At 46.0% G+C, this 25,263-nt stretch overlaps 1 protein-coding gene across 2 annotated transcripts in view; it reads right to left on the minus strand.

The window, feature by feature from the left end:
- USP33 (ubiquitin specific peptidase 33) overlaps positions 1-13,753 on the minus strand; it is a 51,234-nt gene extending 37,481 nt beyond the window's left edge. Inside the window, exon 1 of one of the 2 annotated variants that reach the window (XM_072649910.1) lies at positions 13,514-13,753. The gene's annotated coding sequence lies outside the window, so the exon portion shown is untranslated. The remainder of the gene's footprint in view (positions 1-13,513) is intronic. The other variant, XM_072649909.1, reaches the window with a different exon arrangement.
- Between the last annotated feature and the right edge of the window lie 11,510 nt (positions 13,754-25,263).

Here is a 25,263-nt window from a genome sequence, read left to right on the forward strand (position 1 = left end):
TTTGGTTTTTCTCATGGTTTCTCCCATTTGTTTTAATTCTTCTATGCAGCATGACTAACATGAAAATGTGCTTAATAAGAATGTATGTGTAGAACCCATATAAGATTGCATGGCATCATGGGAAAGGAGACAGGAGAGAAGGGGAGAAAAATTTAAAACTTATGGAAGTGACTGTTGAAAACTGAAAACAAATGAATTAATTAACAAAAAAAAAACCCTGCCTGTTCAGATGCTTTGATCATTTGTCAAATGAGGAGAAGCTCTTACTCTTACAAATCTGAATCCATTTCTTATACATCCCGGAGATGAGACTTTTATCAGTGAAACTGGCTGCAAAGACTTTTTCCCAATTACTTTCTTCCATTCTCATTTTAGCTGCATTTGGTTTGTTTGTGTAAAAGCTTTTTAATTTTATGTAATCAAAATTTCCGTTGTCTCCCGTGATCCTCTGTCCAACCAACTTGAATTTAAAAGACATGAATAGAAGCTAGAAGTGAGTGCAAGGAACCCATCAACCAAGCTTTTATTAAGCTTCTCTACATGTGTAGCACTAGAGAGGAACAGAAAAATCACCAAGTGCCTACCCTTCAGCAGTGAGCATTCTATCAAGAAAACGAAGATCAATCCGTGGTTAGCTTTTGGAGGATCAGGGAAGGTTTCTTGGAGGAAGTGGCCCATAAGCGTAGTCTCTAACAGGGAGAACTGAGGAGGGGGCACCTCTCTGAGTGTCTGCTAAAGGAAGAAAGGGAGCTTCAAGTCAGGTCCTGAAGGACTGTACTTGATCCTATAAGAAGCCACTGGAGTTTACACAAATCACCAGCATTTCCATACATTACCAAGAGCCCAGCAGCAAGATAGAAAGAGAAATTCCATTTAAAACAACTGCAGACAACATAAAAAATTTGGGACTCTACCTGCCAAGACAAACCCAGAAACTCTGAACACAATTACAAAACCCTTCTCACACAAAGTCAGATCTAAACTGGAGAAATGTCAATTGCTGATGGGGAGGCTGAGCCAACAGAACAAAATGACAATTCTACCTAAATGTACTTATTCTGAGCCATATCAATCAGACTACCAAAAAATTATTTTATAGAGCTGGAAAAAATCATAACAAAAATCATCTGGGAGAACAAAGGGTCACGAATATCAAGGGAACTGATGAAAACAAATGTGAAAAAAGGTGGCCTAGCCATACCAGATCTTATCAAAGCAATCTAGTACTGGCCGAGAAATAGAGTGGTGGATCAGCGAAAGAGATTAAGTACACAAGATAGCAGTCAAAAACCTTAGGAATCTTGTGTTTGATAAACCCAAAGACCTCAACTTTGGGAACAAAAACTGGAAAGCAGTTTGGCAGAAACTAGGGATAGATCAATATCTCATACCATATACCAAGACAAGGTCAAAATGGGGACATCATTTAAACATAAAGAATGATAACATAAGCAAATTAGAGGAGCATGGGATAGTTTACCTATCACATCTATGGATAAGGGAAGACTTTATGGCCAAACAAGAGATAGGATGTAAAATGGATAATTTTGATTACGTTAAATTAAAAAGATTTTGCACAAACAAAATCAATGCAACCAACATTAGAAGGAAAGCAGGAAACTGGGGGACATTTTTACAGCAAGTTTCTCTGATAAAGTTCTCATTTCTAAAATATATAGATAAATGAGTCAAATGTATAAGAGTATGAGTCATTCTCCAATCAATAAACAGTCAAAGATATGAACAGGCAGTTTTCAGAAGAAGAAATCAAAGCTGTCTGTAGTCATATGAAAAATGCTCCAGATCACAACTGATTAAATAAATGCAAATTAAAACAACTCTGAGGTATCACCTCACACCTAGCAGATTGGCTGTGACAGAAAATGAAAATGACAAATGTCCGAGGGGTTGTGGAAAACTCGGGACACCAATGCACTGTTGGTGGAAAGGACTATAAAACCATGGCATTCCCTCTGACCCAGAAATATTAGGTCTATATCCCAAAGATATTTTTTAAAAGGGAAAAGGACCTATGTGTACAAAAATATTTATAGCAGCTCTTTCTGTGGTGGCAAATTGAGGTAAAAATTGAGGGGATGTCCATTAATTGAGGAATGGCTGAACAAGTTGTAGTATATGATTATGACAAAATACTATTGTGCTATAAGAAATTATGAGCATGAGAGTCTTATGCAAACTGATGCAAAGAGAAATGAGCAGAAACAGAAGAATGTTGCACACAGTAACAGCAACATTGTGCAATGATCAACTGAATGACTCAACTATTCCCAGCCATATGGTGATTTAAGACATTTCCCAGGGACTCAGAATGAAAAATGCTATCCCCTTCCAGAGAAAGAACTGACAGAGTCTGAATGCTGACTGAAGCATACTTTTTTTACTTTATTTTTCTTGATTTTTTGGTCTGTATTTTCTTTAACAAACTGGCTAATATGGAAAGGTTCTACATGCCTGCAGAGATATAATCTACACCAAATTGCTTGCCTTCTGGGTAGGATGAGGGTAAAGGAGAGAATCTAGAACTCAAATTTTAAAAAAGTGTATGTTAAAAATTGGTTTTACTTATAATTGGAAAAAAATTAATGAAAAAAAAAGCCAGCATTTGAGTAGGGGAGGGTGAACGACATTATACCTGCACTTTAGGAAAATTCCTTTGGCAGTTCCATGGACTATAAAGGGGAGCGGGAAAGACTTCAGGAGGAAGGCCAATTAGAAATCTGTCGACTCTAGACAAAGCGAGACGAGTCCTTCAGGGAGCAGAGATGAAGAGAATTCATGGCAGTTAAGGAGAGAAGACAGATACAGATCAAGAATCTGACAAAAAGGCAAAGTGGAAAGATCAGTGGGTTGTAGAGGAGAAAATTAGTTCAGTTTGAAGAGTCCATCAGGTCCTTTATTGACATGGGCATGAGGGAAGAGCTAGACACGGAGATCTGGGAAGAGGTGATGACTCATAGGGAGCTCCAAACTGGCCAGGCTATTAAACACAAGTCTCCAATAACAAGGGTCAAAATCTGCATGTGCGCAATAAACTCAAGAGGAACTATGGCAATCAACTTTTTCTTTTAGCTCCCAAACATTATCAATACCCTTCTAAATGTTTTCACACATGGCAAAATACAAATTTCCCAAACTATTATTTAAAAACAACTGTTACTAACTGCTGAAGCACATACTGAATTCTCCAAAGGTCTGCTCATTGATGTGATCCTAGATTACCACTGGTGGGCTCTGCAGAAGGCCAGGCCTGGCAACTTCCACCAACCTGAAAAAACAGCCCCAGTACTGTATCTACTGTCCCTATGCCCATCAAGAACTAGCCTGGCTGCCTACTTTAGTCCCAATGGTCAAAAGATGATGGCCTTGGATGCTGTGGACACTGGGCGCTGCTCCAGTAACTGACAGAGGAAGTAGAGTGGTCTCCTCTGGTGCTCTCTGTCCACGTACCAGCTCAGCACTTGGGGGTTGGCTTTCTTGCCCATAACCCAGAAGACTGGAGTGTAAACCCTAATGTCCGGGCCCCCTCTAAATCCCCATTAACAGGCTCGCCTCTACCTAAGGGAAGAACCCAGCCCAAGAGCTCAGTGGAGACAAGAAGAGGATGAGAAGGCATAGAGACATTCATATGGAGCCAAGTTCAATTCACTTTCCAGCCAATAAATAAAATATTCCTTGTACTGCACTCTTGCCTGACTCTGCCCTTCAGCTCTCTTCTCCCACTGTCTCTTATAATAAAAAGTTAGAGGTAAAAAGTAGCTCCCCCAAATCCACGGTGTCCCAGTCAGCTCTATTTGCCTTCGAGAGATCTGGAGAACAAGCACCCTGCTTCCTCTGGGCCTTTCCTGAAAAATATTTTAAGGTAAGTCTTCCTTTTTCACAAAGTAAACCCTGCAAAATGGGATCCTGCCTGCCCCCAAATACTAGAGACAGGCAGAGGTAACTCTCAGGAACCTCCTGTCAGATTTCTCAAAGAAGCCAGGGCCCTCCAATTCTACCCCTAATGGCCTTTCTTATACATTGGGGGAAATCAAATTTTTGTTTTATGGGTTGAACCTGAGCTGGCTAACAGAAGACAGTGGGGAAACAGGAAAAGCCTGGAGAAAGGCCAACCACACCCCAGGTAGATTTTTCTACTCAAGGGTGATAGGCAGCCATACAACTACTATTAATGAGAAAGTGGAAATGGGGCGAGAACTGCCCTGCAGGGAGGGCCATCCTAGTCCCTCAAAATGGCATGCAGAGTTGGAGGTCTCCAGGGGGATAAGGCCATTATCAGCCATTATCAGATCCCACAACACACTAACCACCATCGACCAGATCCCTCTGGCTGTGTTCCCAAGCAGGTTCTCTCTATAATCCCCTTCTCCTCAGACGCAGCTCACTATTCTGACTACAGACCAAGGTACTGCAGTATAAATATTATAAGCCTGGCTGAGGTCACAGGTTCACAGCTGGGAGGGAACTCAGCTATACCTGAAAGGAATCCCCCCAGCACATGCTTACTAAGTGGTCATTCCATCTCTGCTCAGGGGCTGCTGCCCCCACATGCCAAAACAGAGAGCCAGCCCTGGGAGTCAGAAAGTCTCTGCTGACATGAAGCCTATGAGAGCACAGCTCCAGTCCTGCCTCCTTGGGCAGGGAGCCTTAGCCTTTTCTGTCTCTCAGACCTCTTAGCAGGCTGATGGACCCATCCCCATGAAGACTGAGAGCTCATGGACGGCAGGGGCCACCTTTGTTTCTTTTTGCATCTTCGTACTTAGCACACGACAGGTGTCTAATAAATGGTTACTGACTGACACCTCAGAAAAAAGAATTTCTTTGAGTCCACAATTAAAGAAAATACTAGAGAGGGGGAAAGTGAAGCTTACTTTCTCCACATATGGCTTAAGGAGGGAATAACATGCTCACTAAATCTGGTATGAAAATCTATCTTACACTACAGGAAAGTAGGAGAGGAGGCGACAAGTGGGGTGAGGGGAATGATAGAAGGGAGGGCAAATGGGAGAAGGGAGTCACTAGAAATGAACACTTTCAAGAAGGGACAAGGTCAAATGAGGGAATAAAAAATTAAGGGGGGATAGAGTAGGATACAGGGCAATATAGTTAGTATTACACAACATGATTATTATGGAAGTCTTTTGCAAAACGACACATATTTAGTCTTTATTGAATTGCTTGCCTTCTCAGTGGGAATGGAGGGAGGGAGAGAAGTTGGAATTCAAAGTATTAGAAACGAATGTTGAGAATTATTATTGCATATAACCAGGAAATAAGAAACACAGGTAATGGGGTATAGAAATTTATCTTGCCTTCCAGGAAAAGAGAGAAGATGGGAATAAGGGAAAGGTGGGGTGTGATAGAAGGGAGGGTACACTGAAGGAAGGGCTAATCAGAATGCAAGGTATTAGGGGCTAGGGAGAGGGGAGAAATGGGGAGAAAAATTGGACATGTTACAAAGTGATGTGAATGCAATTAGTATTAAAACAATTGACTGAATTAATTACTGAGACTAAATCAGAGATATCTTTAGCTTGGGGAAAAGAATTTTAGTTTAAGTTTTCTAGAGGCAGGTAACCTTGGGTAAAATTTGGCATTCATGGAAAAGTTAAGGTTTTAATCGTAAATTTGATTTTATGATTGTAATTTAATCAGGAACTAGAACATGTATAGAAAGGCATGGAAGCCACTTAAGACTTGCCTCAAAAGATGTTCCTTAACCAATGCAAAATTATAGTCACATCTGAAACCTGGTTATTGGAACTTGCTATTTTAAGATTCTATGGGACTATTAACTAACTGTTCTTCTGAGTCTAACTCGAGGTATGGATAGCAAGAAAGGTGGTCTGAGCCTCCACTCCATGATGCCAGTAAGCCTGTGCGATGCTGCTATGAACTGCAAAAGGTGATCTCATGGGACGGGCGGGAGAGCGGCTGTTCAGCTTGGGCTGAGGTAGGATTCTCCTGACTAATTTCCTCACTGACACTTGGCAGACTTTAAGCCTGACTGAATGCAAGCTGACAATCTACTCCGGTCTGGAATTGACATGAAATTGGGGAGATATTGTTTCCCTGCAGTGTGCCTACTCTTAGTGGCAACTTCCTATAGTCAAAAGGTTTGTAAGCTTCATACCAGATCCATTAAATTATAGATTGTTGGCAGGGGAACATCCGAGGCTAAGTCTAAAATTAAGCTACTAGGCGTAGGACTTCAGACCAACTACAATAAGTTAGGGTCCTTTAATTCTCAGTAACAGTGTGGAGACAATTAGGTCAAGGCTTGTGAAGTTAGCACACATAGTTATTATTTGTGTCTCAGTTGGTTAATGTAAAAAAAAATTCATTTGTGGTCTCTATTGTAAATGCTTTAAAAGAAGTATCACCTGACCAAAAGTTGGAATTGTTTTATGTGATATGAACTATGTTAAAAATGAAAAACAACAAATTAATTAATTAATTTAAAAAAAAAAAAAGAAAGAAAAAACTAAATTTCAATTAGGGTAGTGAAAATAAAATCCTAATTGCCCCATCCAACTTCTGGTGCCCCTGAAAATATCCAAGGTCCAAGGACCCTAGGTTCAGGATTCCTGTTCTAGGGACAAACAAAACACATCCATTCTTTCTTCCACAGGGGGGTCATTCATACTCTGGGGTGAGGGGAAGGGGGGATTATCAACATTCCTGTTCCTTCCACTGATCACCATGAGCCTGGCACTCAAGGCTCCTGCACATGCCAGGTGCTGCCCTCTTCTGAGCTCAGTAAGCATTTATATAGCATCTACTACATGCCACCAGGCACTGAGGGTACAAAAAAACAAAACCAAGTGGTCTCTGGCTTCCAATAGTTGCCTGTGGGGTGGGGGGAGAAACAGGTCCATCAGCCATTTTCATACAAAATATGTAAAAGGTCATTTCAAGGGTGGAAGAGCACGCTCAGGCTGGGCTCTGAGAGTCACTGAGGTTTCTAAGACCTCAGGGTGAGGGACCCAGAACTGATTGCATGTGGCCTACCAGAGCAGAGGACAAGCAGCTAGCCTATCACCATGTCCTTGAGTCTAGAAGGCTGCCTTCTCACCCAACTGACTCCCAGCAAGCAGTGATAGCAGCTGCTCACCTGACCCCCTGCCATTCCTGTACTTGTGAAGTTAATCTTGGGACCTAGTGTAGGATCTTTGAAATTTTTCTCCTTTCTGGAAGCCCAGGTGAATGCAAAGAAATCCTATTCTTGGTTGCTGGGACAATGAGGAGGCAGGAATATTACAGGGACATTAGGTTCTAAACAGTTGTTTAGAAAACCTGGGCTCGAAAACAGAAGCCTAACTTTGAAAGGACAATTAGTTTTGGCCCAACATGTTGGACTTCAAGCACAAAGCTTGGAATGATCCAATGGCCAGCGTGAGTCAGGCTGGCAAAACTCCTGCACAGTTCCTCCAAGACAAGGCAGGCCTCCCTTCTTCGGGTGCCTCTCTGCACATCTCAACAACCGAATCCCGGAGTGGCGCCAACTGTGTGCCTCAGGAAAACAAACAGTGGGCTTCTAACTCGGTCTTTTTCACATTCAGGCTTGCCTTTAGGGAGGCTCACCCTGCTTCAAACCTGCCCTTGTCCAGCAGAGCTCAAGAGGATTCTGGGCATCTCAGAGCCCACAATGACGAGGTCTCTGATGTTTGTTATAAAGAGTTAGAGCAAAGGCTGAAGATTCATGGCTCCCCTCCTGTAGCTGGGGATGGTCCCAGTCCCAAATGAAGGAGCCCAGCACAGGTCTGACCTGAGTCAGCCTGCATGAATTAGGCACCTGCTAAGAGCTGAGGGAACAATGTAAAGGAAGAGCCAGTCCCTGCCCTCAAGGAGCTTACAATCAGATGGGGGGAAGACAACACACAAAAGGGAGTAGAAAGGCAGGCTGAGGGGGGCCTAAGAGGGCTCAGGAGGGGCTGGGAGAGATGAGGAGATGTATGAATTGAGCCCCCTCTCCCAGTTAGGACAGAAGGGCAGGGTGAAGAGGGGCCGTCTTGGCAGCATCTTACAAAGAGGACAGAGGGTGTCCTGGATCCTGGCCAGAGCAATGGGGCGAAAAGTAGATGGCATGTGTTTAGGAAAGATTTCAGGCCCTACCATGGGAGGTCCTGGCATCCAGGAAATCACAGGACCTCTACTCTGCCCCTGGTACTGTCCTGAGGGCAGAAGCCATTTCTCTTCCATCTCTGTATCTCTGAGGCCTGGCAGGGTCCTGGGCACTGAGGAAGGGTTTAATAAATACATGCTGACTGGGGACGGTGGAGGTGCCCCACCAGTGTCACCTTAAGTGACCCACACAAAGCTTGTAGTCCCTAAAGTTGACCTAAAAGAAGAGAAGCGAGGAATTATAGCTCAGGCTACATCCTGCAGGAAGGCCATGGGGTGTCCAGTATGGATTGAGAGCCGAGGAGAGGCAGGGACAAATACACTCCAACAATCTGTCACCAGAGCGGGCTCTACCTCCCCCAAGAAGATGCCCTTCTATTGGGGCCTCCGTACGAGACGTACACACAGCCTTCAGGAAGCATTGACAGTCGTCAACCCTGGGGCCAGAGACAATGAAATGCTCACCAATACCTAAGTGCCAGGGCCCAGAGTGGGCAGAGAGAACGCAGAGCATGGGGAAGGCCTCCCTAAGAGGGGTCACTGAGGCGAAGGCCTGAGGATCTCCAGGGTAGAGGGGAAGAGAAGAGCATGCCAGGCATGGAGGGCAGCCTGTAAAATGGAATGAGCTGAAGGAGGCTACTGCTGGGCCTGGAGTTGGGAAGAGCTGAGTTCAAATCCAGTCTCCTGGCCAGGTCTGCCTCAGTTTTCCCATCAATAAAATGGAGATAATAAAGCCCTCACTTTAGCATGGTGTGGTAAGGATGAAATGAGAAAAGGAAGATGTAAAGTGCTTTGCTATCCTTAAAGCACTGTGTAATGTGCTTTGGGGTCAAGGCACTGGTAGCCCTTATTAGTATGCGCTGTGGAACAGTGAACTCTGCAGGTCGAACTTTGGCTGGAATCTTAAATACATGTGAAAGTACCCTGGAAAAGGGGACACAGTCAAACAATGCCAAGCAGAGATGTGGGTACTTGCCCCTAATGATGAAAGGGAACCACTGAGCCTTCTGAAAAGTGGAAGGTTCTGATTGTCAGCTGGTTTTCCCCACCCTTGGTTCTAACAGGGTCAGCCCTATCTCCCAAACCTGGGCCACCCCAAACTAGGCAATCTTGGATCCGGAGCACATGAAAAGGTCCTTGGGCAAGAACTGGAGTAAACAAAGCACAGAAGTTATGGGCATTGCCACTGAGTGGTGACCCCATTAGCAGATCACAGACATGAAAGCGGAGTCTCATTGCAATGGGGTTGGGGTTTAGGTCAGCCCCACTGATCTGAGCTGCCCCTTTTCTGCCTCTGCTGCTTCTCATCGGGGCAGAAGCATCAAAAACTAGAGCAAAACAAACCGTGAAACTCTTGTGTGTGATCTCCCCAGGCAGACAGCAGCACAAAGTACAGAACCCCAGGAGGAAGAAGGAAGGAAAACTCTCTGATTTTCAGCGTAATGAAGAAAACGCAGTACTGGACTGATCCTAAACGTCACCAGTCACCAAAAAAGGCCATCTGCCCGATCACAGCAAGAGGGGCTCCCAGTCACAGGCCCACACAGCCACCAACCTACCAGCAAGTGCTTGACAAGAAGGCATCCACTCTGTGCTTGGCTCTGTGCACACACAATGAGAGAAGAAGTCAACTTTACCAAAGAATCATTGTTTAAACTTCCCAATATGAAATGGTCCCCTGGACTTTGGTTCAGTCTGTCCTGACAGGTTACAGGTGACACAGGCATATGTCCCCAAAGTGCTACTTCTGTGAGCTCACAGGGAACACACCCTTAAATCATGGGAGAAGAATTAAATAAAAATTAACTGATGCCTGTCTTCTCTTGAAGAGAATGCAGACTGGTTCATGAGATTCCCAGTGATCCCACCAAGGAGCTGTTCCAATTCTCCACTGCCTAGAGAAAAGCACATTAAAATGAGGTTACCGGCAATTTACAATGATCAAAGGCAATGCGGGCAAAGACAGAAATTGGCGGCCGAGGCTAGGAGAAATCAGTGGGCCCCATCAGTCCTAAGAGGCCATGGAGAGAAGACGATGGAGAAAAGCCCGAATGGGGCACATCTAGCCACAAGAGCTGGCTCTTCTGAAAGTCACAGACTGGGCATGTCTTCTTATGGTATGGAACAGGGCAGTTTGGGAAGCAGCTAGCTGGAATCCCCATCGTAGAAGAGGAGCCGGGGCAGAGCTGGGGGGGACAGTCATGGAGGGCTCACTAGCAGCCTTCCAACAGCCAAGACGTCTTCCATTTGGTCACAAAGGAAAAGAATTGTACTCTGCCAAATGTCAGGTGTCTTCTGGAGACTTTCCACCTGTCTGTGCATTTTTTCTTGTTGTTTTCACTCCAATAAGGGTAGTAAAATGATATCGAAGGAGAGGCTGGATAACCAACCTTGTTGTCCAGAAAATTCAGCTCCTCAGGGGCTTTGTCTTCCAATTCCAGGATTCCATATGGTGGGAAGGGACGAAACCAAAGCTGATTTCTGTGGTATTTTAGTTGTGCAGATACAAAAGCAGACCTGTCCAGACCACTGCTCTGGAAATCAGGATAACAACGACAATAGCACTTGTGTAACACGTTATTTGCAAAGATTTGATCTTCACCACCCTGGAAGATAGGTGCCATTACTGTCCCCACCTTACAGGTGAGGAAACGGAGGCAAATTGGGTGAAATGACTTGGCTCAGGCTCACACAGCTAGCAAGTGTCTGGGGTCAGAGTTGATCTCCCCAAGAGGAGTCTCCCCGACTCTAAGCACCATGGCGCCCCCTAGATGCCCCAAGCCTTGCATACTTTGTTCATGCTTTCGCTGACCCAACTCCTCCATAGAGGGCTGTAATTCCATCGGTCGTAAAGACGCTGCCATACACTCATTTAAAAAATCTTCTAAAGAGTCTGAGTTGTTTCTTAGGGGGAGAACTGTGCCCCAGACCTGTGATTTAATTAAGAGAGAACTGCCCAGAGGCACTCTGGAAGCACACAGCAGACAGGAGGTTTGGCCCCAGCTCTTCCAGAATCCAAAACAATGCAGCTAATAATACAAGGAAAATTCAAGTTCATAGAAACGTTTCTCTGAACTGCTTTTCCACAACTAGTGTGAGCTGAAGGGACCGGAGAATGAGAGCCTGTGACTTCCCAGCCAGGCCCCAGGATCCTCCTCAGTCATCTGTCTTTTCAGCTCCTCCACTTCCTGACTTTCTTGGAGAATCTGACCATGGCTACAGTAAAGACCCCATGTTCAAGGCTACCGGGACAGAGGTCTCCCTCCCACTCTCTGTTTTACTTTTCACATTCCTCTGCACTCCCCCCTTTTCTAGCCTTTGTACATGAAAATGATCTCTTATTGAAGCTAAACTTGAAAGTATTTTTTTAAAAAGAAAACCTATTCTTATTAACAAAATTGTCCTTCATGGCTTCAGAAAAACCTGGGAAGACTTATATGAACATATGCAAATCGAACAGAACCAGGACACTGCATAGAAATAGCAGCACTGCAAGTTAGCGACTGTGAAAGACTCTGTTACTGGACCAAGACAATCCCAAAAAGGCTCTCCTCCTCCACAGACGGATGGACTCTGAGTGCAGATCAAAGCAGACTTGTTTTTTTAACCTGATTTCTTATTCTGTGTGTGTGTGTGCATGTGTTTTCTTTCACACCATGGCTAACATAGAAATACGCTTTGCATGAGCTCAGCGTATAATCAAAATAAAATTGCTTGCTTCTCAAGGAGGAAGAAGGGGTGGGAGAGAGAGGGAAAGAATTTGAGACTCAAAATTTTAAAAAATGATTGTTAAAAATTTTTTACATGTAATTGGGGAATAGTTGATGAAAAAAATAAAAGTAATTTTTAAAAAAAACACAGAATTGTCCTTCATATTAGACCTGTGCTCTCCTCCCTGGAAATTGTTGTGTTGGTTTTTTTTTTAATTCTTCTTTACATGGTTTATGTTTGATTTTCTATATCAAGGCTTTTTCTCCCAACTAGAGTATAAGTTCCCTGTAGGGAAGGATGGTTGTTTTTTGTCTTTGTCTTTATCCCCAGTGCTTAGGGCGAGGCCTGACAGGGGGGATGCTTAACGCTTTTTCAATAGAAGTCCACTGAGTGGATCTTCATCACCCACAGTCCCTAGATTCAATCTTCACTCCTAAGATATTCAGGCAATTGTCCTGAAACAAACGGATCCACTTCTGTCATTCCTTTGGAGACTACCCCAACCTCCTCCTCAAACAACGCACCCCAAACTTGGCCTGCAGAGCAGAGGACACCAGAGGAGAGGTCTCAATTCTCCCATCCCTCCTCCTGGCCTGCTGGAGAGAGACCTGCATTCAAATCCCGCCTGACTCAGCGAAGGTGGCTGGTGCAGGACTCACCTGGAATTCCCTCTTTCCCCTGCATGTTGCCCTTCTCCCCCAGACTCCCCTTCTTTCCCAGTCCACCCCTTTCATCTGCTCGGCATCTCTCTATCTGAGATGGACCTGACATCAATGACCGTGGGCTCCTTCTGAGAGGACAGGCCTCAGCCAGCCACCAGGCCTTTCTCTGGGGCTGCTTCTCCTGAGGACCCTCCGTTCTGATTAAGGCCAAACCTCCAAGCCTTTGAAAGTGTGAGCAACAGGTGCTGCTTCTGTAAGCTAAGAGAGCCAGAACTGTCCAGGAAGGGGCCCAGCCCCAGGCGCTGGGCCCAGGCCTGGCCACCCAGGATAGGCCACCCCGGACGGGCCACCCAAGACGGGCCAGCCAGGCTGAACCACCCCGGACGGGCCACCCCGGCCACAGCAGACTGACCCGGCCTGAGCCATGGCTCCGGTCAGACTGACCCTGGCTCGGCTATGGTCCCGGAGCGCCTCCACAGACATGGGACTGACCACAGGAGCCCAAGCATTAAGCACCGACTGTCTACAGTCTCACACCTTCCACCTGCCATCGGTGCCCTGGCTCGCACCCTGGTCACTGACCCCGGGGCCCTGCCCAAGGTCCAGCTCGGTCCCGTATTCTGTTTGAGGTGACCGGTGGGGGGACAAGCTGCCCGGGGCCCCCCACCTCGGGGGAGCGCCGGGCCCTCCTGCCCGGGTCCCACTGAAGCCGGCATTCAAGGCCCCGCCGCTGGGGGGCGGAGTGTCTCACCGGGGACCTCAGCCCTCCGCCCTAGGGGCCACACGCCCGGCGGCCCCTCGGGGCACGCCCCCATCCATAGCGCAGCCAGGGCTCCGTTAGGGCCCCGGCGGACGCCGCCCGGTCCTCGCATACAGCAGGCACTTAATAAGCGCTCGCGCAGAGCGGGGGCCAGGGGAGGCCGGGCTGCGGGCCAGGCGGCGGCTGTCATCTCCCTCCTCCGAGCGGGTGCCTCTCCCGCCCCCCAGGCCCCGCTCACCGTTCACGGTCACGGTCTCGGTCACGGTCGCTCGGGATCAGCGCCGCGGCAGCGAGGGCTCGTCCCACCCGCCGCCGCGGCCCCGCCTCCAGCGCCGGCCACGGCCCACGGCCCACGGCCCGCGGCGGGGCCCACGTCTTGCCTCGGTGCGTAACCTCCCGCCTCGGCCGCCGCCGCCGCTGCCGCCGCGCCTGCCTCCTTCCGGGGCCGCGGGCCCAGCCGGGAAGGGCGGGGCGGGGAGGGGAGAGGCGGGGGAGAAGGGGGAGGGGGCGGAGGGAGGAGGGAGGAGAAAGGAGGGACGGATGGTGAAGGGAGGAGAAGGGGAGCGAGCCCCGCCCCCGGGCTGGTGGGCAGGCGCACTCGCCCCGAGGGGCGGAGGGGGAGGGGAGAAGGGAATGAGCCCCGCCCCCGGGCTGGTGGGCAGGCGCACTCGCCCCGAGGGGCGGAGGGGGAGGGGAGAAGGGAATGAGCCCCGCCCCCGGGCTGGTGGGCAGGCGCACTCGCCCCGAGGGGCGGAGGGGGAGGAGGGAGGGGAGAGAGGAAAGAAGCCCGCCCCTGGGCTGGAGGGCGGGCGCACACGCCCCGAGGGGAGGGGAGGGAGGGGAAAGGGAAGTGAGCCCCGCCCCCGACTGGTAGGCGGGTGCACACGGCTCGAGGGAAGGAGGAGGGTTCAGAAGAGGAGAACGAGCCCCGCCCCCCGCGAAACAGGGCGGGGTTTTAGGGGGCAGGGCTCGGGAGGGGCGAGGCATAGAGTCCCGCCCCCTCCGTCTGGTACCGCCTCCTTCGGTTGGTTCTCCGGATATCTTGGGGTACACTGGGAGCTTCTTGAGGGTAGGGTCTGTCTGGTCCTTTCTTTGGGTCTTCATGATTGCCCACCAGCCACCCCGAGGCGGCGGACAGTTAGGGAGACCCCCCCCTTTGCTTTGGTCCCGACTCTTCCTGGAGCTCCTGACACCTCCTGGCCTCCCGTGAGTCCGTGGGCATTTATTAGGTGCCTGCTGTGTACAGCGCCCTCAGTCCGACGTCCTGGCCTGATTGTGCCCCCTTGGGTCCTGGGGACGGGGAAGGGGGGAGACTGGACAGCTCAGAGTCCTTCACGCCAGGAGATGGACCCCTTTGTCCCATCCCTGCCGTGGTCTCCCCAACAGATAGTAGCGCAGCATTTATGCAACCCTTTGGGGTGAGTTCTTGGTTTGGGGGTGAATTTGGGGAGGTGAATCTGCCAGCTTTTCCCTAGGAGCGTTTCCTGGGAGCCCACAGCAAGGACAAAGCCTGTGCAAACGGGCATTTACCGCTCCCCCCCATCGATCCTCTTCCCAGGGGAGAATGTGCTGTGGAACTTTGGGACCAAAGTCAAGGCCCATCTGTTGGGAAGGGCCTAGCCTCAGGCCCACCCATTGTGGTCCCAGAGGATGCTGCAGCGAGTGCCACTCCAGGGCGGGAAGGCAGAGGAGGAGCGGAGAAGATGACTAGCGGTCATCAGAGCCCTGCCACCCAGGCACTGGGCGACTCCATCAAGGTGAGCGCAAAGAATGACCCCTCCCAAAAAATCCAAAATGAACGGTGACCAGAAGACTGCCTCTTGGTGGAGGTCCCCTGGTCTCACACATGGCTGGAGCTCTCCTTTCCCCTAAAATACTATTTGTCATATGGAATAGCTCTCTGAAAGGGGGAGAGGGAGAGACACGTGAGATACTATGGTGAGGCAAGAAAGAGAAAATAGCCATAGAAACTTATTTTTTTAAAAAAATACTGCTGGGATAATTTCAGAAAAACCTGGAAAGACTAACATGAATTGATGCAAAGTGAAGCGGGCAGAACCAAGACCACATCGTACACATTAACAGCAACACTGTTGGAAGATCCACTAGGATGGACTTAGCTCAGGAATACAATGATCCAAAACAATTCCAAAGGATTCATGAAGAAAAATGCTGTCCACCTCTTTCCAGAGAAAGAACTGATGGAGTCTGAATGCAGACCGAAGCAAACTCTTTTTCACTTAATTTTTTCGGGGAGTTGTTTTTTTTTTTTTTGGTCTGTTTTCTAACAACTAATATGGAAATATGTTTTGCATGAGTGCACGTGTATAACCTCTACCAAACTGCTCACCTGCTCAGATGAGGGGAAGAAGAAAACAAGAAGGAAATTTGGAACCCCAAACTTTTTAAAATGAATATTAAAACTTGTCTTTATGTTTAATTGGGGAAAAACAAAGTATTATTAAAAAGAAAGAAAAAAGAAAAAATCTGATACTAAGCTGTGTCCTGAAGTTCTCTCCTCAGTCCTCCAGGCAGCAAACCTCAGAGCTCAGAAGGGACTTTTTCGGGGGAGGTCTGATTCAGGGAGGCCAATCAGGCCTGGGCTAGGATGGTGACACTCCCCCTCAGGGTCCTGGGGCACCCCAAGCCTTGAGGTGTTTTTGTTTTTCTAAATCTGTAGCCCAGAGCTTCCATTCACTGGGGTTGCATTCAAGAGAGGCTCTCCTTGAGTCTATTGAACCGATTAACTTCAATTAGCTTTGACGAAGGGATATTTGCTTTGAAGATACAGCAAGAAGGGAAATGGCAGGTTTCCCCTGTACCTCAGGGGTTCACTCTCCCCCATCCCAAGGACCGCGCTCATCCACAGTGGGGTTGCTGCAGTGCATGGGTCCCCAGTGCTCACCTCCCTGGCCTCAGCTCCCTGGTCAGTGCCTCAAAGCTGCATAGACTCTGCTTCTGGACCTTCACTGGCTCAGGTCACCTAGAAGGAATGAGCAAAAGCCTACATCTGCCTTCAGGGACCACATGGTTGGGGAGGGTGCAGGACTCAACCTTGGCCCTTGTCTGTCCCCTAGATCAGACGAACATGAAATCCACCTGGTGCCTTTGGAGTCTGATGCAGCCAAAGCCAGCCTGAGGGGCTCTAGTTCACCTACTAGGTGCGGTGCACATTCCTTGTGGGAACAGCATGAGTTGGGCACTCCACTTGCACTTGTGAGGACTGGGATCCTTGGCCAGCCACGCCTTCCTGGCTTCCAACTGGCTCAGGCCAGAGAGGCCAGTTCCTTTACAGAAAGACAATGGAAGAGCTGACATTTCTCCTATGTCTGCTAAGAGCTCTTTATCAGCTGCACAACAGTAAAAAACAATGCAGATCTATCTAATCTGATGAGTTAATCAAAAAAATTGGCAATGATGCTTTCCAATTATTCAACTGCAAGCACTGATCTGCTTTGAGAATGAAATATCCACTCTGCCCAAGTCGTTAGGACCTCAAGCACACATCTCTCTTCTATTTTGAAGTCCCAATGGCAGAGATTTTTAACAGAGGAATATTCTACAGTTAAAACTGAGCAAGGCTCCAAAGATTGGGTAACAGGTCAGTTAACAGGGTGCTTCATTAAATGGGACAATAGTTCACCGTTGGAGAATCATTTCTTTAAACCACTCATCTCCTCTTTGACCACTCCCTCCAAGGTTTCTCCTTGCCAGCTGGCCAAAGGTGAAATGAACTGAAGTAACTCAAGTAATCTATTAACTGAAGTCATCAAAGCAGCATCTTAGGGTTGACCCTTATCCTAACACCTTCAGGGCATGGGGGAAAAGCGAGCTGTTCTTAGATAAATCAGTCAGAGGGTCCTGGCTCTTCTCTGGTCCTGGAATTGATGGTTGAGAGAGATAGAGGAGGGTTCTCTTTCAGATTATTCCCAAGGTTTCAGGCAGGATCATTTTAAAGTGTTTTCTTAATATTGTTAAAAGGTAGGGAGCAAGAGGCAGCTGGTGGCACAGTGGAGAGAGCACTGGTCCCGGAGTCAGGAAGACCTGAGTTCCAATCCTGCCTCTGACACTTGGTACTTAATAACTGTGTGACCCTAGGCAAGTCACTTAACCCCAATTCCCTGAGGGGGCGGGGTGGAGGGGCAGGGAGAAGAGTTGGTTGGCTGGTAGGTTGTTGTCCTTTCTTCTCACAGAGAACGCAAATGACATCACTATGTTGGGGTCAAGTTACAATGTGTCCACTCCAACTGTAGCTGATCAGACCAATAGGAGCTTGGAATGCTCTACCACAGGTCAGACACAAATTGTCCATGTGAACATTCAGAGTGGTGATGTCTCTAAATCTGCATATCTGGTGGGTTTTTTTAAGCTACTGCAATTCTGCTTTGCTCATAGAGCACAACACCCTTTCTGATGTGGGCACACTGTGCTGGGCAGTCCTGTGATCCTATACTAGTGTCTCCCATGTCACATAATCAACTCCAAAGTTCCTAAAAGAGACCTTGAGAGTGTCCTTGTATCACTTCCTCTGACCAAGAATGAACATCTGCCCTGTGAGAGTTCTTCATAAAAGTCTTTTAGCAAATATAAATTTGGCATTTGAACAACTTTTGGCATTCAAACACGTGGCCAGCCCTTTGGAACTGTACTCTCTGTAGTAGAGTTTGAATGCTTGGCAGTTCAGTTTGGGTAAGGACCTTAATGTCTGGTACCTTATCCTGCCAGGTGATCCTCAGAATCTTCCTAAGACAATTCAAATGGAAGTGATTCAGTTTCCTGGCATGGTGCTGGTAGACTGCCCAGATTTCTCAGGCCAACAACAATGAGGTCAGCACAGTGGCTCTGTAGACCTTCAGTTTAGTAGGCAGACTAAAACGTTTTCTCTCCCATACTGTCCTTTGGAGCCCCCCAAACACTGAGCTAGCTCTGGCAATGCGTGCATCAACCTCATTGTCAATATGTACATCCCTGGAAAGTACACTACCAAAGTAAGTGAACTTATCTACAGAATTCAATATTTGTCCATTTGTTGTAACCAATGGTTCCATGTATGGATGATGTGGTACTGGCTAGTGGAAATGTTTTCTTGGTGTTAATTGTTGGGCCAAAATGAGCACAGGAAGCAGAGAATTGATCCATACTTTGTTGCATCTCAGCTTCAAAGGCTGCATTGAGTGCACAATCATCTGCAAACAAAAAGTCAAACACCAACTCTTCTTCCACTTTAGTCTTGACTTGTAGCCTTCTCAAATTAGATAATTTACAGTCAGTTGGTAGCTGACCTAATGCCATTTTTGTCCTCACTGAAAGCATCTGACAACACAGCAGCAAACATCACGCTAAAAAGTGTGGAAGCAAGCACACAGCCCTGCTTCACTCCATGGGTGACTGGAAAGCACAAGAACATCATCCATTATCTAGAACCCAAGCAAGCACACTGTCATGGAACTGACATACAGTACTGATGAACACCTCCAGACAACCTAATTTTACCATGAGCTTCCACAAGCCTTCACAACTGACAGTGTCAAAGGCCTTGGTCATATCTACAAACGTTGTGTACAGACCTCTGTTCTGCTCCTGGCATTTCTCCTGTAGTTGTTGGGCAGCAAACACCATATCAACTGTTCTTGGCTCTTTCTGAAGCCACACTGGCTTTCAGGTAGATAATCAAATAGGAGGACTCTGGGAAGAATCTTGCGAGCAATGACTAAGAAAGACTCCCTCTGTGATTGGAACGGGACAACCTATTTCCTTTACATTTGTAGAGATGGACAATGGAAGCATCCTTGAAATCGTGGGGGATAACCTCCTCTTGCCATATAACCTGAAGAATTTCAGTAAGCTTTTGCATGAACCAGAAAGAGCCTGGAGAGTGGTGGTATTAATGGAAAACTGGGTAGAGATCAAGTTATTTACATATTTTATAATGTAAAAATTTTAGCTTTCCTTCCAACAAAGTGAATGATGACAAAGAGAAGCAGCTTGATATAGTGGATAGGAAGGTGGCTTATGAATCAGGAAGACCTGGGTTCAAGTGCTACCTCTGATGCTCACTGTCTTTGTGACCCTGAGTGAGTCACTGAATTAGAGAATCACCCTTAGAAAACTTTCCAAGGGTATGACTTGCAGAATGGTTGCAAATGTACATTCATATATATTGGCAGAGGGAGTTTCACTCTATAGATGAAATGCCAGGTCTGGTCGAAGTCCCATCCAACCATTTAAATATTAAATGTAAGTGGGACAGTGTTACTCCATAAATATAAAATGGGTTGGTATAATGGTAATTTAATTGGGAAGATCTTTTCCATTCATTAATAAGCCTATGTGACCTGCTCGGATCACATGGAAGTGACTTGAGTCTGTGGAGGGAGGAGTTGGCTGAAAGGGTGCAGCAGGAAGGGAGGAACAGGAGGAGCTAGAGTAGAGCTGAGGAGAAGTTGGTCAGAGAGCAGTTAGAGCCAGGAAGGATGCAAGCAAGCAGCCAGCTAGCTAGTGTGAGTGAAAGAGCTTGTTTGTGATTTGTGTAAGGAAGCTGGTTTGTGGGATGCCTAGCAGGAGAAGGCTTGGGGATGGTCTTGTTCTCTGCTTTGTTCTTGTGTACAGATTTTGTTACTATGATGGACTTGGCTTTCCGTTGTCTGAGTTAATGTTTTGGTTCTGTCTTTCCTGTGGAGAGTCTGTTGTATTTCACAATTCAGAAGTGTGCCAGGATATTCGTGACTGCTGTAGGTGCTATGAATATGGCATTGGTGCTACAGTTGGAGGGTGGGTTCAAAATCATAACCCCATAATATGCTGTATATAGGAAACATTTTCTGTCAGGCCAAAAGAGGTGCATAACTCTAAACAGTGAACTTAGACTAAACTGTATATCATGTAATAGAGTACTGGGAATAGGGAGTCAAGAAGCCCCAAGTTCAAATCCAGCCTCAGACCATGGTAAGTCACTTCACCTCTGTCTGCTTCAATTTTCTCAAATGTAAAATGGGTACAATTTTGGTCCCAGAGATGGGACCTGAGTAAGTGTCAGGGGGACTGAATCTCGCATCTGTGGTGGTTTCCAGACTTCACAACCCCAAAACACTGAGGACAAATTGGAAGGTCACTGGGAAAAGCCTGTTGGACTCAGAGTGGGAGAGTGGAGTGCTCTGGTCCCAGACCCAGGGTAGCAGAGTGGGGAGGGGCCAGAGGAACCTGTGGCAGCTGCAGCAGCAGCAGGGGCAGCAGCAGCGATTGTTTCTAGAACTCTAGGCCCACAAATTGTGGGGGAATCAAGCAGCTGACAGTACACTCCCAACCTCCCCTGGAAACAGAGATCTATATTGACAAAGAGCTCAAAAGTCAAGTAAATGCCTGGGGAAATGAGCAAAAACAGGAAAAAGAATCAGACTATGGAATCTCACTTTGGTGACAAGGAAGACCAAAACATGCAAACAAAAGACAACAAAGTCAAAGCTCCTCCATCCAAAATCTCCAAGAAAAATATGAATTGTTCTCAGGCCATGGAAGAGCTCAAAAAGGATTTTGAAAATCAAGTAACAGAAGTAGAGCAAAAATTGGGAAGAGAAATGAGAGTGATGCAAGAAAATCATGAAAAATGAGTCAATTGCTTGCTAAATGGGACGCAAAAAAATGCTGAAGAAAATAACACATTAAAAAATAGACTAACCCAAATGACAAAATAGATCCAAAAAGCCAATGAAAAGAAGAATGCCCTTAAAAGCAGAATTGGCCAGATGTAAAAGGAGGTCCAAAAGCTCACTGAAGAAAATAATTTCTTAAAGATTAAAATAGAGCAGATGGAAGCTAAAGACCTTATGAAAAATCAAGAAATTAGAAAACAAAGACAAAGGAATGAAAAAATAGCAGACAATGTTGAATGGAATGAAGTTAGTGAAGACTTCTCAGTGCTTAACAAAAGGCTTTTAGTAGATGGTTACATCTAAATTTGGGTTTCCTAGAAATCATGTGACTTTTAGGAATATGAAACTTAAACACCTCCCTTGGGATGCCACATCAATGTTCACATCAACATAATGGCTACTGGTTATTCCACAACTTCCTTGTCCCCTATTCATAGAGTAGACTGTCAAGTTTAGATTGTGAGCCTGCCTCCCAGCCAATGGGAGTAAAAGCCCAGAAGGGGGGGTAGGATCTGCATTAGAGCTATATAATCTCTATTTTTGCCTTCTGTAATTGCCTCACTCTCCGGATTACTTATCAGAGAGTAGATGCCCTTTCTCGTGAGATCATAATAAAATCTTGCTGCTTTGGTTCTACCTTGAGAAGTCTCTGATTTTTATTTGAGTCAGTGGTCTCTGACCTACACAATGTGAAATATCTCACTGGAAAAACAAGTGACCTGGAAAATAGATCCAGGAAAGGCAATTTTAAAATTATGGGACTACTTGAAAGCTGTGATCAAAAAAAGAGCCTAGACATCATCTTTCAAGACACTATCAAGGAAAACTGCCCTGATATTCTAGAACCAGAAGTTAAAATAAATATTGAAAGAATCTATCAATTGCCTCCTGAAAGAGATCCCAAAAGGAAAACTCCTAGGAATATTGTGGCCAAATTCTAGAGTTTCTAGGTCAGGGAGAAAATATTGCAAGCAGCCAGAAAGAAACAATTCAAGTACTGGGAAAATACAATCAGGATAACACAAGATCTAGCAGCTTCTACATTAAGGGATCGAAGGTCTTGGAATATGATATTCCAGAGGTCAAAGGAGCTAGGATTAAAACCAAGAATCACCTGCCCACCAAAACTGAGTATAATACTTCAGGGGGAAAAAATGGTCATTCAATGAAATAGAGAACTTTCAAGCATTTTTGATGAAAAGACCAGAGCTAAATAAAAAATTTGACTTTCAACCACAAGAATCTAGAGAAGCATGAAAAGGTAAACAGTAAAGAAAAATCATAAGGGACTTACTAAAGTTGAACTGTTTACATTTCTACATGAAAAGATAATATTTGTAACTCTTGAGACTTTTCTCAGTATCTGGGTAGTTGGAGGGATTATATACACATAGAGGGCACAGGGTAAGTTGAATAGGAAGGGATGATACCTAAAAAAAAATAAAATTAAGGGGTGAGAGAAGAATATATTGGGAGGAGAAATAGAGAAAGGGAATGGGGCAAATTATCTCTCAAAAAGGAGGCAAGAAAAAGCTTTTTCAGTGGGGGAAGAAGGTGGAGGTGAGAGAGAAAAAGTGAACCTTACTCTCATCACATTTGGCTTAAGGAGGGAATAACATGCACATTCAATTTGCTATGAAAATCTATCATATACTACAGGAAAGTAGGGGAGAAGGGGATAAGTGAGGGGAAGAGAGGGATGATAGAAGGGAGGGCAAATGGGAGGAGGGGGTAATCAGAAGTAAACACTTTTGAGGAGGGATAGGGTCAAAAGAGAGAATAGAATAAATGGGGGGCAGGATAGGGTGAAGGGAAATATAGTTAGGGTTTCACAACATGGCTTTTATGGAAGTCTTTTGCATAACTACACATGTATAACCTATATTGAACTGCTTGCCTTCTAAGTGGTAATAAGTGGGAAGGGAGGAAGGGAGAGAAGTTGGAACTCAAAGTTTTAAAAACAAATGTTAAAAATTATTTTACATGCATCTGGGAAATAAGATATACAGGCAATGGGGTATAGAAATCTAACTTGCCCTACAAGAAGATAGAGGGGATGGGGATAAGAGAAGGGAGGGCTATGATAGAAGGGAGAGCAGATTGGAGGAACAGATGATCAGAATGAGTTGTTGGGGGTGGAGGGGAGAGTAGGGGAGAAAATTTGGAACTCAACATCTAATGGAAATGCATGTTGAAAACCAAAAATAAATAAATTAAACTTTTAAAAAAAGAAAAAAATAATGGCAGCTCCATCCCATAGTCATTGTGAGCATCAAATGAAATTCTATTTGTAAAGCACTTTGCAAACCTTAAAGTGATCTGTAATGACTAGTGCTGGCCAAGATGGCAGAAATGCAGCAGAACCTCCCAACATTTCACTCCAAACAACTCTAAAATAACTCCTCACATCAAACTTTGTAGTGGCAAAGCCAACAACAGGTGAAGGTGAGACATTTTTCTCACCTAAGAAAATGGGAGGTGGGCAGGAGAGGTCTGTAGCATCAAAAGAGATAAAGATAACATGTATATTGTGCTGAGAAGTATCATGGATTAAGAAATCTATCAGTTTGGGATTCTTTTCACTAATTTTGTAAAAACTTCACAAGATTTTATGTTATAATAATAAAAATTATAATGAAATAAAATTAATTGACAGATTTTGGCATAATTGTAACATATTTTTTATGATAAATCCAAAAATCCAAGTAAAAAAGAAGTTACAGATCTGAACAATATTGCCAAGATTGTAGAGTATTTATTTGACAGAGCCTCCTCACTGTTGAATTCCCAAGGGGAAGAAGGAAAGATTCATGGCAGAAATGCAGTGCTTCTGCATCTGTCATATCCTTAATTGTCCCCCCAGGGGATCAATATGTCCCTTTGAGGCTGGTGTTCATCTGTGGTGGTAGGAAGAAAAGCCAGCTCGAGGTGTGCTGGTGATACAGTGTGCAATCATTACGAAATGAATCAAGTCAAACCTGAGTATGCTCTAATTCATAGTGAAGCCAGTGATTGTTTTCTAAAGATGGAGTCAGAAAGGGAATTGAATGTGGAAGGATGAAAAAAGGAATAAAGAGAGAGGAAGGGGATGAAGGGAGAGAGATAGAAAAGGATTGAGATAGAGAGAGACAGACACACAGAGAGACAGAAAGAAACAGAGAGAGAAAGGGGAGGGGGATGGGAGAGAGACAGAGAGGGAGAGAGACATAGGGACAGAGAGAAAAGGGGAAAGGAGAAAGATAGCGAGATAGAGAGACAGCGACAGAGAAACAGAGAGTAAAGGGAAAGGGAGACAGAGAGGGACAGAAGGAAACAGAGAGAGAAAGGGTGGAAGGGAGAGAGACAGGGAGGAAGAGAGACAGAGACACATAGGGACAGAGAGAAAAGGAGAAAGAAGAAAGAAACAGAGAGCGAGACAGAGAGACACAGGGACAGAATGAAACAGAAATGGGGGAAGGGAGAGAGACAGCGAGTGAGATACATAGGAATTGAAAGAAACAGAGAGAGAAGGGCAAAAGAGGGGAGAGACAGAGGGAGTGACGTAAAGAGAGACACACAGAGGGACAGACAAACAGAGAGAAAGGAGAGAGAGTGAGATCGAGACATAAGGACAGAAGAAAACAGAGAGAGGGGGGGAAAGGTGTGGGAGAGAAAGAGAAGGAGTGAGGTAGAGAGACATAGGGACAGAGAAACAGAGAGGAAAGGGGAAGGGAGAGAGACAGAGAGAGGGAGATAGGGGAACAGTAGGAAGTAGAGAAAGAAGGGAACAGGGCAGGGGAGAGAAGGGAGAGAGCCAAGGCTTGAATCCCATTTATCCCTTAAAAGATCAGGGGCTTGACTTCTCTGCGCCATTGGTAAAATGAAGGGGTGGGCTAGATGAACTCTGAGGTCCCTTCCATTCCATTGTCCCTCTGCCCCCCAATCTATGATCCTTTCTCCCAGCTCCCACTTGCACCCCAGGCTGGGTGTCTAGAGCTCAGCAGGACCTTCTCCCTTTTCTGATGCTGTATCTCCTAAGCCCTCAGCAATGCGCCTCCCCCATAATTGTTGGTTGATATCAGTCAGCCAGGCAATTACTAATGTAGTTGGGTCGGAATAATTGGTATTAGACACCCCTACTCCAATTTGTGTCACATTTTCCCTCCAGACTTCACCAGGGAAGGAGGTGATTTATGGTTTTGGAAAGCTTTTTCTCCCCTTTGTGGGAGCACTCATAAACTTCCCAGTGGATGAGGAGGGGCTCTTTGGTTCCTTTCCTCAGGGGGTCTCCTTTGCTTCTAGCTCCCTGTGCTGACCCTGTCACCCTCCATTGTAAAGATGGCAATAACAAATATGCTAC

This window comes from Notamacropus eugenii, chromosome 2 (assembly GCF_028372415.1).
Source record: "Notamacropus eugenii isolate mMacEug1 chromosome 2, mMacEug1.pri_v2, whole genome shotgun sequence".
Taxonomy (NCBI): domain Eukaryota; kingdom Metazoa; phylum Chordata; class Mammalia; order Diprotodontia; family Macropodidae; genus Notamacropus; species Notamacropus eugenii.